The sequence below is a fragment of the Pteropus vampyrus genome, unplaced genomic scaffold (genome assembly GCF_000151845.1).
Source record: "Pteropus vampyrus isolate Shadow unplaced genomic scaffold, Pvam_2.0 Scaffold1, whole genome shotgun sequence".
Classification (NCBI taxonomy): Eukaryota; Metazoa; Chordata; class Mammalia; order Chiroptera; family Pteropodidae; genus Pteropus; species Pteropus vampyrus.
This window is the reverse complement of record NW_011888782.1, coordinates 1616784-1631569: the sequence shown is the minus strand read 5'-3', so window position 1 is coordinate 1631569 and position 14786 is coordinate 1616784.

The window sequence follows — 14786 nt, the reverse complement described above, 5'->3', positions numbered from 1 at the left end:
GATGAAGGGACATGCTGAGTCATGCCACCATTCCACGATAGAAGATCTATATTCTGGAACTGGTTCCTTATTCCTAATGCTGAATTCAGTTCACTCTGAACAAAACGAGTTGCATTTTTTAAATTCATTAAATTCACATGGGCAAAAAGAAGTCTGATTTCAGGTTCACATGGGCAGCAGAAATATTTTTTTTAACAAATCCAATTAATAAAATAAAATGAGTCCTCTGGTAACCACCACACTATTGTCTGTGTCTATGAGTTTTTGTTTCTTTGTCTTGTTTGTTTAATAGTCATTTCCTCCCCTTGCCCATATCCCCTGACATATCCCCTAATCTGTTCTTTACAGTTTCATCTTTTCGAGATAGTCGTATAGATGAAATCACACAGTATATAACCTTGAGACTGAATTCTGCACTCAGCATGCTTTTGAGATTCATCTAAGTTGTATTTCTTAGTATAGATATCCCATACTTTGTTCACTCCCTGAAGGAATTTGTGTTGTTTCAAACTGTGGGTAATTATGAATAGAGCTATGATAAACATTTGTGTATAGGCTTTTGTGTGGATATACATTTTCATTTTTTAAAGCAGTTACCAGGAATGGAATTTAGAGGTCGTACAATAATTTTATGTTTAACTTTATAAGAAGTTATCGAATAATTTTCCAGAGTCGCTGTACCATCTTGCATTCCCACCGATAACAATGTATGGGAGTTCTGCTTGCTCCACATTCTCACTAGCACTTGGTGCTGTTAGCGATTCTTCTTTCAGCTACTCAAAAATGTAGGTATCTCATTGATTATTTGCATTTCCCTAATAGCAAAAGATGTTGAACATTTTTTTCATGTGCCTATTTGTCATCCATTTTCTCTCTTTGGTGAAATGTCCATCCATGTCTTTGGTGGGGTTTTAAATAGGTGTTTGTTTTCTTATTTTTGAGTTTCGAGAGTTCTTTATACAATCTGGATAAAAGTCCTTTGCCAATATGTAATTTGCAAATGTTTTCTCCCAGTCTGCAGCTTATATTTTCTTCTTTCTGAAAGTGTCCTTTTCAGAGCAAAAAGGGTTTTTTTTAATTGTGATGAAGCTCAATTTATCAACTTTATTTTTTAAGATTATATTTTGATTCCATGTATAAGAATCCATCACTAAATCTAAGATCTCCTATGGTTTTTTTTCTAAAATTTTTATAGCTTAACATTTTACATTTAGGTCTATAATCTATTTTGAATTAATTTTCATGTGAGGTTTAGGTCAAGGTTCTTTTTAAATGCTTTTCTTATCTGTGGATGTTCAATTGTTCCAACATCATTTGTTGAACAGGCTATTTGTAATACATTGAGTTGATTTTGCACCTTTATCAAAATTATAAATTGGCCACATGTGTGTGAATCTATTTCCAGATTCTCAATTCTGTTCCATTGATCTATATGTCTGTCCCTTCAACAACATCACATTGTCTTGATTACTAGAGTTTCATTATTGAGTCTTTAAATCAGATAGTGTGATATGTTTAAAACGTAATTTTAGAAAAAGGTTGAAGTAGGACTCTCATATAGATGTAAAAATAAACATGTTAAATATTTTATTTTGCTTACTGATAAGAGAATCAAACAGATGATATGAATCATTCAAAGGAAAGGTTAAAAGGGCATACATTTATATGGAGTAAAAAATATTGCAATGAATTTCAAATGGAAGCAAACTGGTTTTTCCATCACTTAGGTCTTCTTTAATTTCTTTTATCGGCGTTTTGTAGTTTTAGCATACAGATCCAGTACATGTTTTGTTAGATCTAGACTAAAGTATTTAATTTTTTGAGCTATTGTAAATTGTGCATTTTTAAAAAATATTTTGCTTTCTAGTTCTACATTGCTAGTGTAAAGAAATATGATTGAATTTTGAGTGTTGACTGTGTGTCCTGTTCGGTACTAAACACATTTAATAGTTCCAGGAGCTCTTCTGTAGGTTGCTTGAAATTTTGTACATAGATAGTCATCTGAGAATAGGAATAGTTTTGTTTCTTCCTTTCAATCTGCATGTCTTTTTTTTTATCTTGCCTCATTGCATTGGCTTAAGATTTTCAATATGATGTTAAATAAGAGTGGTGAGAGGGCACCCTTGACTTATTACTGAGTTTAGGAGGAAAGAATTTCCCTATTAAACATGATAATAGCTGTAGATTTCTTTTTATACTCTTTAGCAAGTCGAGAAAATTCCCTTCTATTTCTAGTTTGCTGGAAGTTTTTATACAGAACGATGTTGGATTTTGTCAAATGTTTCTTTGTATCAATGCATATACTCATGAAGATTTTCCTTTTAGATTGTTAATATGGTGGATTGCATTGATTGATTTCTGAATAATAAGCTAGGCTTTCATCCTGGGATAAACTCCGCTTAGTGTACTGTATTATTCTTTTGATATATTCCTCAGTTCAATTTGGTAATGTTTTGTTGAACATTTTTTCATCTATGTTCATGTGAAAGATTGATCTGTAGTTATCTTTTCTTATAATGTGTTTGCTTTTGGCATCAGAGTAATGCTAGCCTCATGAAATGATTTGGGACTCCTAGGAAGGGCTGCAAAAAACTGACCACTAGAGACTCAGGAATTCTTCGTAGTTCAGAGGTGCCTGGGGTGAGCATCCATGATGTTGGAGACTTTTCTAAGACCAAATCTCTAAACTAAGAGATGGCTGATGTCACATAATTGTGCCATTTAAAAAGGTGCATATTCAAAGGTTTTACTGCCTTTCCCTACTATACTGCTTGAGTATACTACCTATTGTATTTCAATCTGGAGAGGGCTAAGGACTTCAAAGACCCCATCTCATGCACCTTCTTTCAAAATTCCTAATTGAAGAAAAGTGTCAGTGTTTATAAGATTCACACATGGTAGTTTAGATCCTACAGAACTAAATCTGGCATGTTTTACCTACTAAAATATTATTTCTCATGGTTGAGTCTCTTAAATGTCTATTTACTGTGAGGAGGTACTTTCAGTGATGACAGAATACAGAAAATCCCAATGTTCCAACACTTGTATATACCCTTGACATATATATACCTTGTGAGTGGTTTAATCATTGTGGTGCAAATAGTCCAAATATTTGTGAGGTTACACAATGGAATCAATCACTAGTTTGTATGTATAGTCTGCCACCTACTGTCCATAAGTGGTCTTTGCATGCTTGCTTTCATAGCGGTTTAAAAATATGATTAAAAATGCAAATTATGCTTTAATTTTTCTTATGAACGAATGAGATAGCAAATCTGCATTCTTTTACCTACAAACCAATGATCTGCCTCCGTCATTCTACACATCGTATCTAGCTAAAATTCACCATTCCTGTTCCTTTAATATTAGGACAGAACTTGAGCTTTCATTGATCTGCAGAAAAAATGTTATTGAGAGAGTGGGTTATATCAATCAAACTCTGGGGTAATTTATTACCTATTCATAGTTAGGGGTTAAATTAAGGTCTTCAGCTTCTGCAGGAAAAAAAACAAAACAGCAACTTTGCTTCATCTAGATTTGAATTCTGTGGTCAGAAATGCAGAAGAAAAGATAGAAAAAGGGTAAACCAAGCCTTCACATTTACCATTTCATTTCTCTTTTCTTGGAAACTTCTGCCCCCCACATCTTTCCTGGGTTCTCTCATTATAAACCTTCAGATTTCAATTCAAGTGTCATTTCCTGACCACCTGGGTAAAGTAGTCTCTCTGCCCTCCCTACTCCCATCACCCTCTGGCCCATTACCCTGTTTTCATTTCTCCATAGCACTTATCACTAACTGCTTCATTTATTTTTCAATATGTGTATTGTCCTTCTCTACCACCATCTCTGCCCCTTGCTAGAGATATGGCCATTTTCATGTTCACTGCTACATCCTCAATATTTAGGACCTGATCTGTAATATTTGTTTAAAAGTTAATATATACAATTATTTTGTGATGTCAGTCATCTCCTGGCCTGGAAGTTTAATCTTAGAAAAGTTCGCATCATGAATGCTCATCTCAAGCATCTCTGAACAATGGGGACCTTTTAAGCCTATAGCAGTGAGCTGAGAGTCCTTGAGAATGTTTCCTTAAAGAGAATATTTATATAAATACGTTGAATTAATGACAAATTTGATATTCTGTGATCTGATAGGAACATTAATGTGACTGTCATAAACTTGGAATCTGATCCCCAGAGTAAGAAGAACTCTGGAAATAATTATTCCCAGCATTCAAGTTACAGGTAAGAAGGAGTAAGGATACTTCACACCTTCTCTCCTACTGAATATAATTACAAAACCTGGACAGAATGCATGAAAAAAACTATGCAAAGACGCTGGAAGGTAAATAGCAACAGGCAGACTGGGGAAGAACACCAGAATTTGGAATACTATCAATCTAAATCCAAACATACCAATAATAACATTAATGCATATGATCTGAACATACTTACGTAAAAACAGGAATTGTCAGAATGGATTTAAAAAACATGTCCCAATTTATGCCATCTATAAGAAACTCAATTCAAATACAATGTTCATTTATTAAAAGGATGGAAAAATGTACATAATTCTAATAGGAGAGTAAATATATACCCCATATCAAGCAAGTATCGCATTATTTATTTGTGCATTCATTCATCAAATATTTGTTGAAAAATATAATAAGCTTAACACATTATGCTGCACAGTTCTAAGTACTAACTCATAATCCTAAAAGCCATATTTAAGAAACAATGAATTCTATCAGTCAGGAGACTAGATAATGGTACCTGGTTCAGAGTGCTAGAGGCAGAAATGGCAAAAACAAAACAAAACAAAAACCCCACAATCCCATACTCGAGGTAGCTTTTGATCCAGAAAGGCAAAGTTTCCACCTATTCACCAAGATTCCCAGGCAAAGTAGTTAAGTGGAAATAAAACAAGAAGAGTAAAATCAGATTTACAAAGGATATAATTACATCCTTTATTAGGTTGTACACCCTCCTTTTAAGCGACATGCCTAACAAAACTAAAGTGGAAGATAAACTAATCAGTCCACCATTGTCAACTGAAAAATAGTATTACAATCAGGAAATAAGTTAAGACAAGGTTAGGAATGCTCACTGAAGAAGAATGTCATATGTATTTTCTATTCTGTTTTTGATTAAACAGATACTCTTTAATGGAAGCTTGTTGTTATTATTTCTCATTTCCATTTATCCCATGCTGATCCAGGCACCATCATCTGGTCTGCTGACTAATATGATGTACTCTTAAATGTATCTTTTAAGATTATGAGTTGGTATCTAAAAATTGGCGGAACACAAAATCATGCCTTAAACTTAATAGATTTTCAATAATATTTGATGAATGAATGCAAAAGTGAATCTAACACTTGTTTGATGGGAGATACATGTTTGCTCCTCTATTAGAATTTGTAGGTTCCTACATCATTAAGCAGAATATTGCTGTAATCCTAGAAAAATAATAATAGAAAAACACTTTCATACACTATCCTAAGTGCTTTACAAGTATTAACTGGTTTCATACTTTGAAAATATTGCTAAGTACATTGAAGAAGGAAACAGATTGTATCTGTGGACATTTCCTCCCTCTAATCTACTCTGGCTAAAGAGGTTCCTGATCCTGACCAGACATGACTCAAATTTCTGATGCAAACTGTGAGAGCCAATGGATTTGGGTAAATGAATGTATAAGTCAGTTTTCCTTCTCCCTACTATTTGTAAGTATTTTCTTCCTCGTGGTGATAGCAAAGTCAATTCTAGACCCCAGCACTTACCCCAAATGAAATGATACCACTGGCTGACGACCATTTGGACTCTCTTGATTTCTCCCTCATTACCCACTTTCTCCAATTTTGTCAAAGATATACAACAACTAGAAAATAATGGTATTCTGAAAAAATATTTTTTGATGTTTTACTTCGAACTTGAACAATCTTTCTAATCTCAGTTTCTTCATCTGTAAAATGGGGATGATATCATTATCTATTTCATAGAATTTGTCAAAGATTAAATGAAATGATGCATGCAAAGCACCTAACAAAGTACCTGGCACATGATAAATACTCAATAAATAGTGACTAATATCTGTTATTAACAATAAGAAATACATAATGTAATTCCTGACTTGTTTTCAGACAATTTCTGAGAAGCAATGTTAAAGTTCATAATCATGTGATGGGTTCCAAGTGGTGTGTAAAAACAGATGTAATGGCTACTTCAGTGGAGGATACTTAATTAAAAGTGCTTTCATAACTTATGTGAAGTGAATTAAATGTGCATGAAGATAGGTGATTTGTTAAGGACAAGATGATGATATGCAGAATCATAAGTCACTTTCATTTTTAGAGTATTGTCTCTAAGCCTGGTTCTATAACTTTAAAAGATCCAGAATAACAGAGAAAGTATGAAGAGGTAATATATAATAATCTATGGGTATAATTTATCTATTATGTGTAAATAATGTAAATAATACAAAAATTATATGTAAATAATTTGCAAATAATAAAGTTGATTTAAAAAATAATCTTGGACATATTACCATACAACTGAGCAATTCCATACCTAGGTATCTACCCAAGAAAAATGAAAATCATGTCCAACCAAAAAATATGTACATCAATTTTCATAGTAGCATCATTCATAATCACCAAAAACTGGAAACAATCAAAATTTCCATAAACTAGTAAAAGGACAAATTGTGTTGCATCCATACAATGCAATACTACTAGGAAATAAAAAGCCATGAAGTACTGATACATGTAACAGCATGGATGAACCTTTAAAACATAACGCTAAGTGAAAAGAAGCCAGACACAAAAGACTGCATGTTGTATGATTTCATTTATATCAAATTCTAGAAAAGGCAAATCCATAGATACAGAAAGCAAATCAGAGATTGCCTGAGCCTGGAGTAGGAGCAATGCCTGGAAAAAGCAAATACTCAATAAGCATCAGCTGATGATATTATTTATGATTGTTTGCTGTATGTGTACAAAACTGAATCTAAGAAATGCCTATCATGAACTTAATGTCCACCGTTGAACTTGATACTTCTCATTCTATATCATGCTATTGACTATAACCTTTTTTCCAAAGTGAGTTTAAATTTGTATTTTCAGCACTGATTACTTATATTGAATTTCTCAGGATTCCTTTACTGCTTTTGGAAATTCTTTGTTTTTGAAAATGTTTTGAAGTACTTTCTTCCTTTTGGAGAGAGTTAAAAAAAAACAACACCATCTTCATTTCTGGAGATAAAAGCTATAAAATACAGGTATGAGAGATGATCAAGGGATATAGCCAATTGGTCCAACCCAAGATAGCCTAAAGATCAAGGATAAACATGACTGGAGGTTATACTATCAAAGGGATAAGACACTAAGATCACACGACTGAAACATAAGAGTCAGCACAAGAATTGGGGGTAATTGTTCACAAGAAATCTTTACAGACATTACCTATGCGTTCATGTACTTTATTTTTGTTACATGCTTGGAATATATAGCATATAATAATATATTATAATTATTAAACATTGCATATACATATTGCAAAATAAAATAACTGTAGAAATATTCTAAACAAAAAGAAATTCTACCATTTACTGCAGAATGAGAAAGAACACTGTAGCAAATTGAATAATAAAAAAAGTCAAGAGATATTCTTGCACATTATTTGAAATGATGTATTCAAGGATGTTCATTTCAACTTTGTAAAAGCAAAGGATTGGAAAGACCAAAATGTCCATCAATAAGAGAGAAGTTGAATTCTCTTTTATCTGTATAATGAAATAATGTTCAACCTTTCAGCATTCATTCTTGCCATAAGAATGAGGCAAATTTTATAGACCCATTTCAAAGATAAAAAAATGTAAGATACTGAATTGTGGGTGTGGCTTGCTACCTCTGTGTAAAAATCAACTATATATACAAACATGTATATATGCATATAGGTATATTATTCACAAAGATATATATTTATGTACACATATAAGATATTTAGAATAATGGAACAGTTGATACTTTCTAGTTCTCATTTTTGTAACATTTTAGAATACCTGGGATTAAAAAAATATATATATTATCAAAGAAAAATTCAAATGCTATCAGTTTTTAAGTGTATTTTGGGGGGACCTGAATTTAGCTTCACCGATACTTCAATAAAACAAATTATCAGTCCAATGGTAGTACTAGTAGTTGCAGCAGTGTTTACTGAGCTCTTGCTATTTTCCAGGAACTTTTCCATGCACTTTAGATGTGCATAGAAATTTTTACAAGAACTCTATAAAGTAGGTATTACTTTTGTTCATTTTAAGAAGAGGAAACTGAGGCACAGAGAGAACGAGTTACTAGTCTAACTCTCTCTCCCTCTCTTAAGTGTAGACCGTGACTGTGTTCTTTACTTGTCAAGGATGAGGGACAGCCAGTACCATTTTTATCATCAAAGTTCTTGTCTGATTTCAGCAGAGCCCCTGCCAGGATGAATTTCTTGTTCACTCTGAAAACAGCACTTGATATGCATGCTTCCACCCTACCTCAGAGAGCTTTAATGAGCACTGACAGATGAATATATGTTAAATGTGTTAACATTTTAAAGAAAAATGACATGCATTCTATGATTCTATGATTCTAAAATACTTAAGATAGACAAAATTTTACAATCTCAATACAGGAGATGTTACCATTTACCTATCTAGTAATTTCTACAAAAAAAGAATATCCCTTTTCTATTTGGATCTCATGCATTTTAAGAAAACTATTCCCTTTTTAAATAAGATAAGTCTTCCTCAAAAAATTAAAAATAGAACTACCACATGACCCAGCAATACCACTTCTGGGTATTTATCCAAAAAAATCCAAAACACTAATTCGAAAAGATATATGCATCCCTATGTTCATTGCCACATTATTTATAATAGATAAGATATGGAAGCAACCTAAGTGCCCACCAATAGACAACTGGATAAATATTCCATATATACAATGGAATATTACTCAGCCATAAAAAGAATGAAATCTTACCATTTGTGACAGCATGGGTGGACCTATGGGGTATTATGCTAAGTGAAATAAGTCAGACAGAGAAAGACAAATACCACATGATTTCATTTATATGTAGAATCTAAAAAAACAAAATAAACAAACAAAACAGAAACAGATTCACAGATACTAAGAACAAACTGATGGTTCCCAGGTAGGAACCCAGCTATGGGCTGGGTGAAAAAGGTGAAGAATTAAGAAGTACAAATTGGTAGTTACAAAATAGCCATGGAGATGTAAAGTACAGCATAGGGAATATAGTAGATAATATCATAGTAACTAAGTATGGGGTCAGAAGGGTACTAATGTCAGGGGGATCACTTTGTAAGTTATATAAATGCCTAACCGCTATGCCGTACACCTGAAACTAATATAATATTAAATGTCAACTGTAATTAAAAAGAAATTTTAAAGGCAGGTCTAAAGAAATTTTAATTGAAGGAAAATTGCAGCAGAAATTCCTAAGGCATGAGGACAACAGATATGTTAAAGAGTAACTGAAAAACAAAAAGATGGCAAAGGAATAATGATAGCTCCCACTGACAAGCGATAAAAAGGACAAAAATCTATCTGAGCCAAACTGTTTTATAGCCCTCTACTTTTAATAAGGACAGAGCTGGCTCAGAACAAGCACAATTCTGAAAATTATAAAATATGATAATATTAGGTAATATAGTCAATAATATTGTAATAACTATGTATGGTGTTTAATGGGTACTAGATTTACTAGGGTGATCACTTTATGAGTTATATAAATGTCTAGTCACTATGTTGTACACCTGAAATTAATATAATATTATATGTTAACTGTAATTAAAAATAAAAAAAAATATTTAAAAAAAATACGATAATGTCCATATGTCTTTTATGGGAGATTATCAAAACGTTTTACCCAAAGAGAACAAATTGACAACCTCCTTATTGTTTAGAGCAAACCTCTTGCCTAGACTATTGGAGGTTTTACCAGAGATGGCAGAAAAGCAGAGGGAGACTTCTGTCCTTTGATTTTGAATGCAAACTCCCTCTGATATAGGAACTTGGGCTTGTGAAATATGCAGCAATGATACTTTAGCGAAACATAAGCAAGAAAATGGTAGACTATATTGTGAGAGGGCATTGTGGCTTGCTCATAGAAGGCCTTTCTCAGCATGGTCAGCTATGAACTGTAAGCCAGAACACTGCTTATGGCAGCAGGAAGGTTACAAAGCAGTGAACATCTTTCCTCTCTAAATAGTCTGGCTTATAAAGAGAATAGCTGTATTGAGCCAATAACAATGTGGAACACAGTAGGAAGAGAAGAGAGTCTGGAGCAAAATGGAATTAGAGGTGAAGAGCTGGAAGAAAGACTATTCTATTTATTGATTTTTATGGATTCTGCTTTTAAGCCTTTGCTCAGAGAGATGGACCATGTTCTTGGTGTGGCTACTTAAAACTTCCTGATGTCAGAGAAAGGTGGAAAGGGGAGAAGACACCTCCCCTCCCTTTTTTTTTTTGCAGTAGAAATAGAAATGTCAGCAAAAGGTATTGTTTTTTTTTTCTTTGTTCTTTTTATCAGCAAAGCCAGCGTGCTGCTATTGTTTGCTTGTCTAACAAAAATGAAATCAAGGCTTTCACTGAAAGACCTTTTATGCTTCTGCCAAATGCTGAGTCAACAGTCCAACTTCTGCAAAAGCTTGCTTTGATGATCCTAGACAGTTTCTGTTCATGTCTTGTACAAGTCACAAAGAAGAAAGAGGGATAATAGAAAGTAGAATGGGACAGAAATGAAATTAGTTCTGTGAAGGCTATTTGGGCTGGTATCAAATCAGTTCCTCAGGGAGGCAGAACTGGAATTATGAACTTTCTACTACATATGTTTTGTGGTTATTTCATATGCTATCATAAAAAATTAATATTTTGTAAAATCTTCATCCTCATTCAACAGAATGCATTCAACGATTCTCAGCAAAACCTTTTGCAATCTATATAACTTCCCTGGGAATTTTAATTTATTGATTCTTTAAACTGTGGTTACTCTACCTGATCAGCACAACCAAGGTTTTGATGCAAAAGCAGATAAGCAGCCCCCAATCCAGAGGCTTGTTAGGGTCTGAGGGTGCTAAATGGTTTACTCTGGCCCCTCCACTGGCAGAATTGAAGTTCATCTCTCACAGTCCAATTGGTAGAGTCTTGAGTGAGATCCCAAGTCTATGAGTTAACAGTGATAACTTGTAAGGATGATGATGGCATTTTGAGCTAGAAAGAGTCAAGCTTCCTTTTGAGACATTCAAGTCACCGCCCATCCCTTCCTGTCTGGTTTGTGGCACTGGATTTGCCAACTTCCAGGAAACTTGCCATGGAAGAAATGTCCAAGAACATAATCAAAAAAAGACAGCAGCAGAGAATGGTTGGTTGCTTTTTTCGAACATAAAATACTCTAATAATCTGAAATTGTATTATGGAAGTGCCACTCAAATCAATGCAGACTCTTACAAACAATAATAATCAGGGTGTTCGTGTGATAAATTTTGGCTATGGTAATATATCCATCTTCTTACTTAAAATATTGGGAGATTGCTCCCAATGTTGAACTAGCTTTTTCCCTTTTGCCAACACATATTCTATCAAATGGAAGAACGGGTGAGGGAGTTAAGGTGTGAAACTGAGGGAAACAAAGGAAAGAGTCAACAGTTTCCAAGACCTGATTTCTTAATCTCCTGATACCGTGTAGACTTGGGCTATGGGTGCAAGTCAACTGATAATGTAATAAATTAACTCAAACATTAAGATACAGTCATTTTACTTAAAAAAAAAAAACATGAAAATGCCCTTTACTCTACCCACTTTGACCCTATATAGTTTAATTCCAGTTGATTTTGTAATATTTTGCAATTTCACTTCCCCTTTGTCATTTATTTGATTTCACTAGAAACAGAATATTTACTCTGCATTTCTGTTACTCACAATTTGGGCCACAAATGGGCTGGAACAGAGGGGAGACTGCAGATGAGGGTGAATCTTATTTTCTGTTATTCAAAATTATAGACACATGGTATTTTTCAGGAGATAATTTATATATTGGTCAAGTTTAAATAAAAAGATAATGCAGTATTATTAAGTTGATGTCAATAAGAATACAACACAAGTTGTAGGCCTTCCATGTTATTTTGCAAAATTCTCTAAAAACAAAGTGTGGATTTCACTGTCTTTCCTTTATTTAAAAATCTCTAACATAAAATTTTAGTAGAATTATAACCATAAGTGACTCCTGAATGGTCAAAGAAAGAGGAAATCAGGGCTATTAGAGCTTGTGGGTTAAATGAAGTATAAGTAGTTTAGAGCAGAGACTTTGAAATCCAAGAGACCTGATTTGAATGACTCTGGCTTTCCAGTGATAAGACATTGGGGAAGCTAAATACCTTATCTAAAGTCTTGAATTTCTCGAACCTATTAAACGGAATAATAATAGTGTCTTCCTTTACAGGATCGTGAGGAAAATTAAATGAGATGATGTGTTAAAGTCCATACACAAAGTAACAGTATGCAAAATAATGAGATAGGATGATATATTACATACGATATTTCTTTGAAATTGGTCTAAAGTTAACCAGAATTTTGGATTAACTAGAATACCTTTCCTTCGCCATCTGAGATAGCATAGAAAACCTTACTAACAAATTAATAACTTTTTTGAGGAAGGTGCTAAATAATGATTTACCACATTTTGCTCATTTTAGAGCTAAGGCACCATGGACCCATAGTCTATTTGAATTTCTCACTGTATTATTCATCAGGGACATTTTGCAAAACCTGCACTTATTCATGTTTTAGAACTAATTTATTTGCTGACAGAGATCGAAATTCAAGAATAAAAACTATTCATTTTAATATGTGTAAATAATCAAATGGCCTGTTTAGCATATATAAATATAGAAATAAAAAATAATGACGCCTTCCGGCTTGAACTATTTTACAATTTTTATGAGTATTCAGATATGGTTGTCAAGAATGAACACTTGAACTTCTTCCCTTTTGCTAATAACAGTCTAAAAGTCTGTTTGCCTTGTCATGGTTAGTCCAAGGAAACTCAAACACAAGTATTATATACCAGCTGGAACCATACTGAGGAAACAAAAGTTATTGAGTACTCAGTAGGCAGGTGCTCCTCTTAAGTTATTTAATTCTCACTACTGCCTCTCAAGGTAAGTATCAATAGCCTTAGTTTATAGATGAGAGAACTTTGGCTCAAGGAGATTAAGAGACTTACTTGCCTATGATCCTTTTACCACATTATATTTCCTTCAAGTGCTGATGACTAAAATGTCTAAATGTAATAATTTCATAGCAGATTGGAAATCTTGCTCACTTCAAAACTCTTTATGGAAAAAAAAGTAAGACTAAATTTTTCTCAAGTCTGGTAATACTGGGAGTGTTTGGATTATCTAGTAAGAACACTTGAATTGGAAAATCCTCAGCAATGTGTATATTGCAAAAAGGGCAATGCAGAACTTAATTTTAGTAAGAAAAAAAAACACACAGAAAGGCCTTTTCCTTAATCAGTTAGTATTTTAATAATGGTTTCAAACTGTTAAACCACAGAATAGGTATTTCATTTTTCCTCGTGACCCAACTCTGAAAATATGGTCAAAACTAGATAATTTCTTATAATGAAAGCATGTTTTTGTTAATAAAAAATATTGTAAGTCCAAATTCTTTATATATGAACAGTGTTATACTTTAAAAAAGACATTTTCATTGCAAATAATAATGAAATCTATTGACAATAAAATTAGAGGTTTCTGGGATAGGATTAAATGGGCAGGGGGAGCCAGGCCATGATTAAAAAAAAAAAAAATTGTGGCAACTGTATATGGGTAGATACATATGTATATATGTCAATGAATCCTCATGTCATTTTTGCCAGATTTTGTCAATAATTTTAAGTCAATATATTAGTAAGGTATAGAGGAACACAAAAAACTAAATATATATGTTAAGGTAAACCTTGAGAAAAACTACTGGAGACAAATAAAAAACAACCACATGAAAAATTACAATGAAGTCCAGTCAATGATTCTGTGGGAGCCTCAAGCTTGCCAACACAACTGAAAAGTATTTTCTGACACTATCTGCCTGCACAAGACTGTCTCTAGCATCACCGTCCAAGAAAACATAACAGGAGCCACATAAAATTTCATTTTCTAGCCACATAAAATTTCATTTTAAAAAATAAACAAGAGAAATTTGTTTTTAAAATATATCTTCTTTAACCGTATATATACCCAAAGTATTATTTCAACATGTAATCAATAGAAAAATTATTAATGCAATATTTTACCTTTTTCATATTAAACCTGCTGTGTGTTTTAAGTATTCAGTAGCCACATGGGTTAGTGGCTACTGTATTGGAAACAGTTCAAATCTTGCTGAATTATGCAGAATTGTTAGGGATTTATTTAGGATCTCAACATTGATATAATGAGGTTGGTCGATATAACAGCAATGGGGAGTTGGATAAGCAGGTGATTAACTGTCTTGTGAATACCCTAAAATCTTAAATCTCTCCTTCCTTTTATCCTTACACCACTGATAAACACTACTGATACCTAAAAGGTTATACAATATTATAAGTATATATCACATGATTTGGAAGGGCATCTTCTGTTGTTCTCCTTTTCTCATCATAAATTTAATATGTGTGCACTATGAAAGTGTCAGAAAAGCTAATGGAAAATCGGATTTTGAATAAAAAGTTAAATC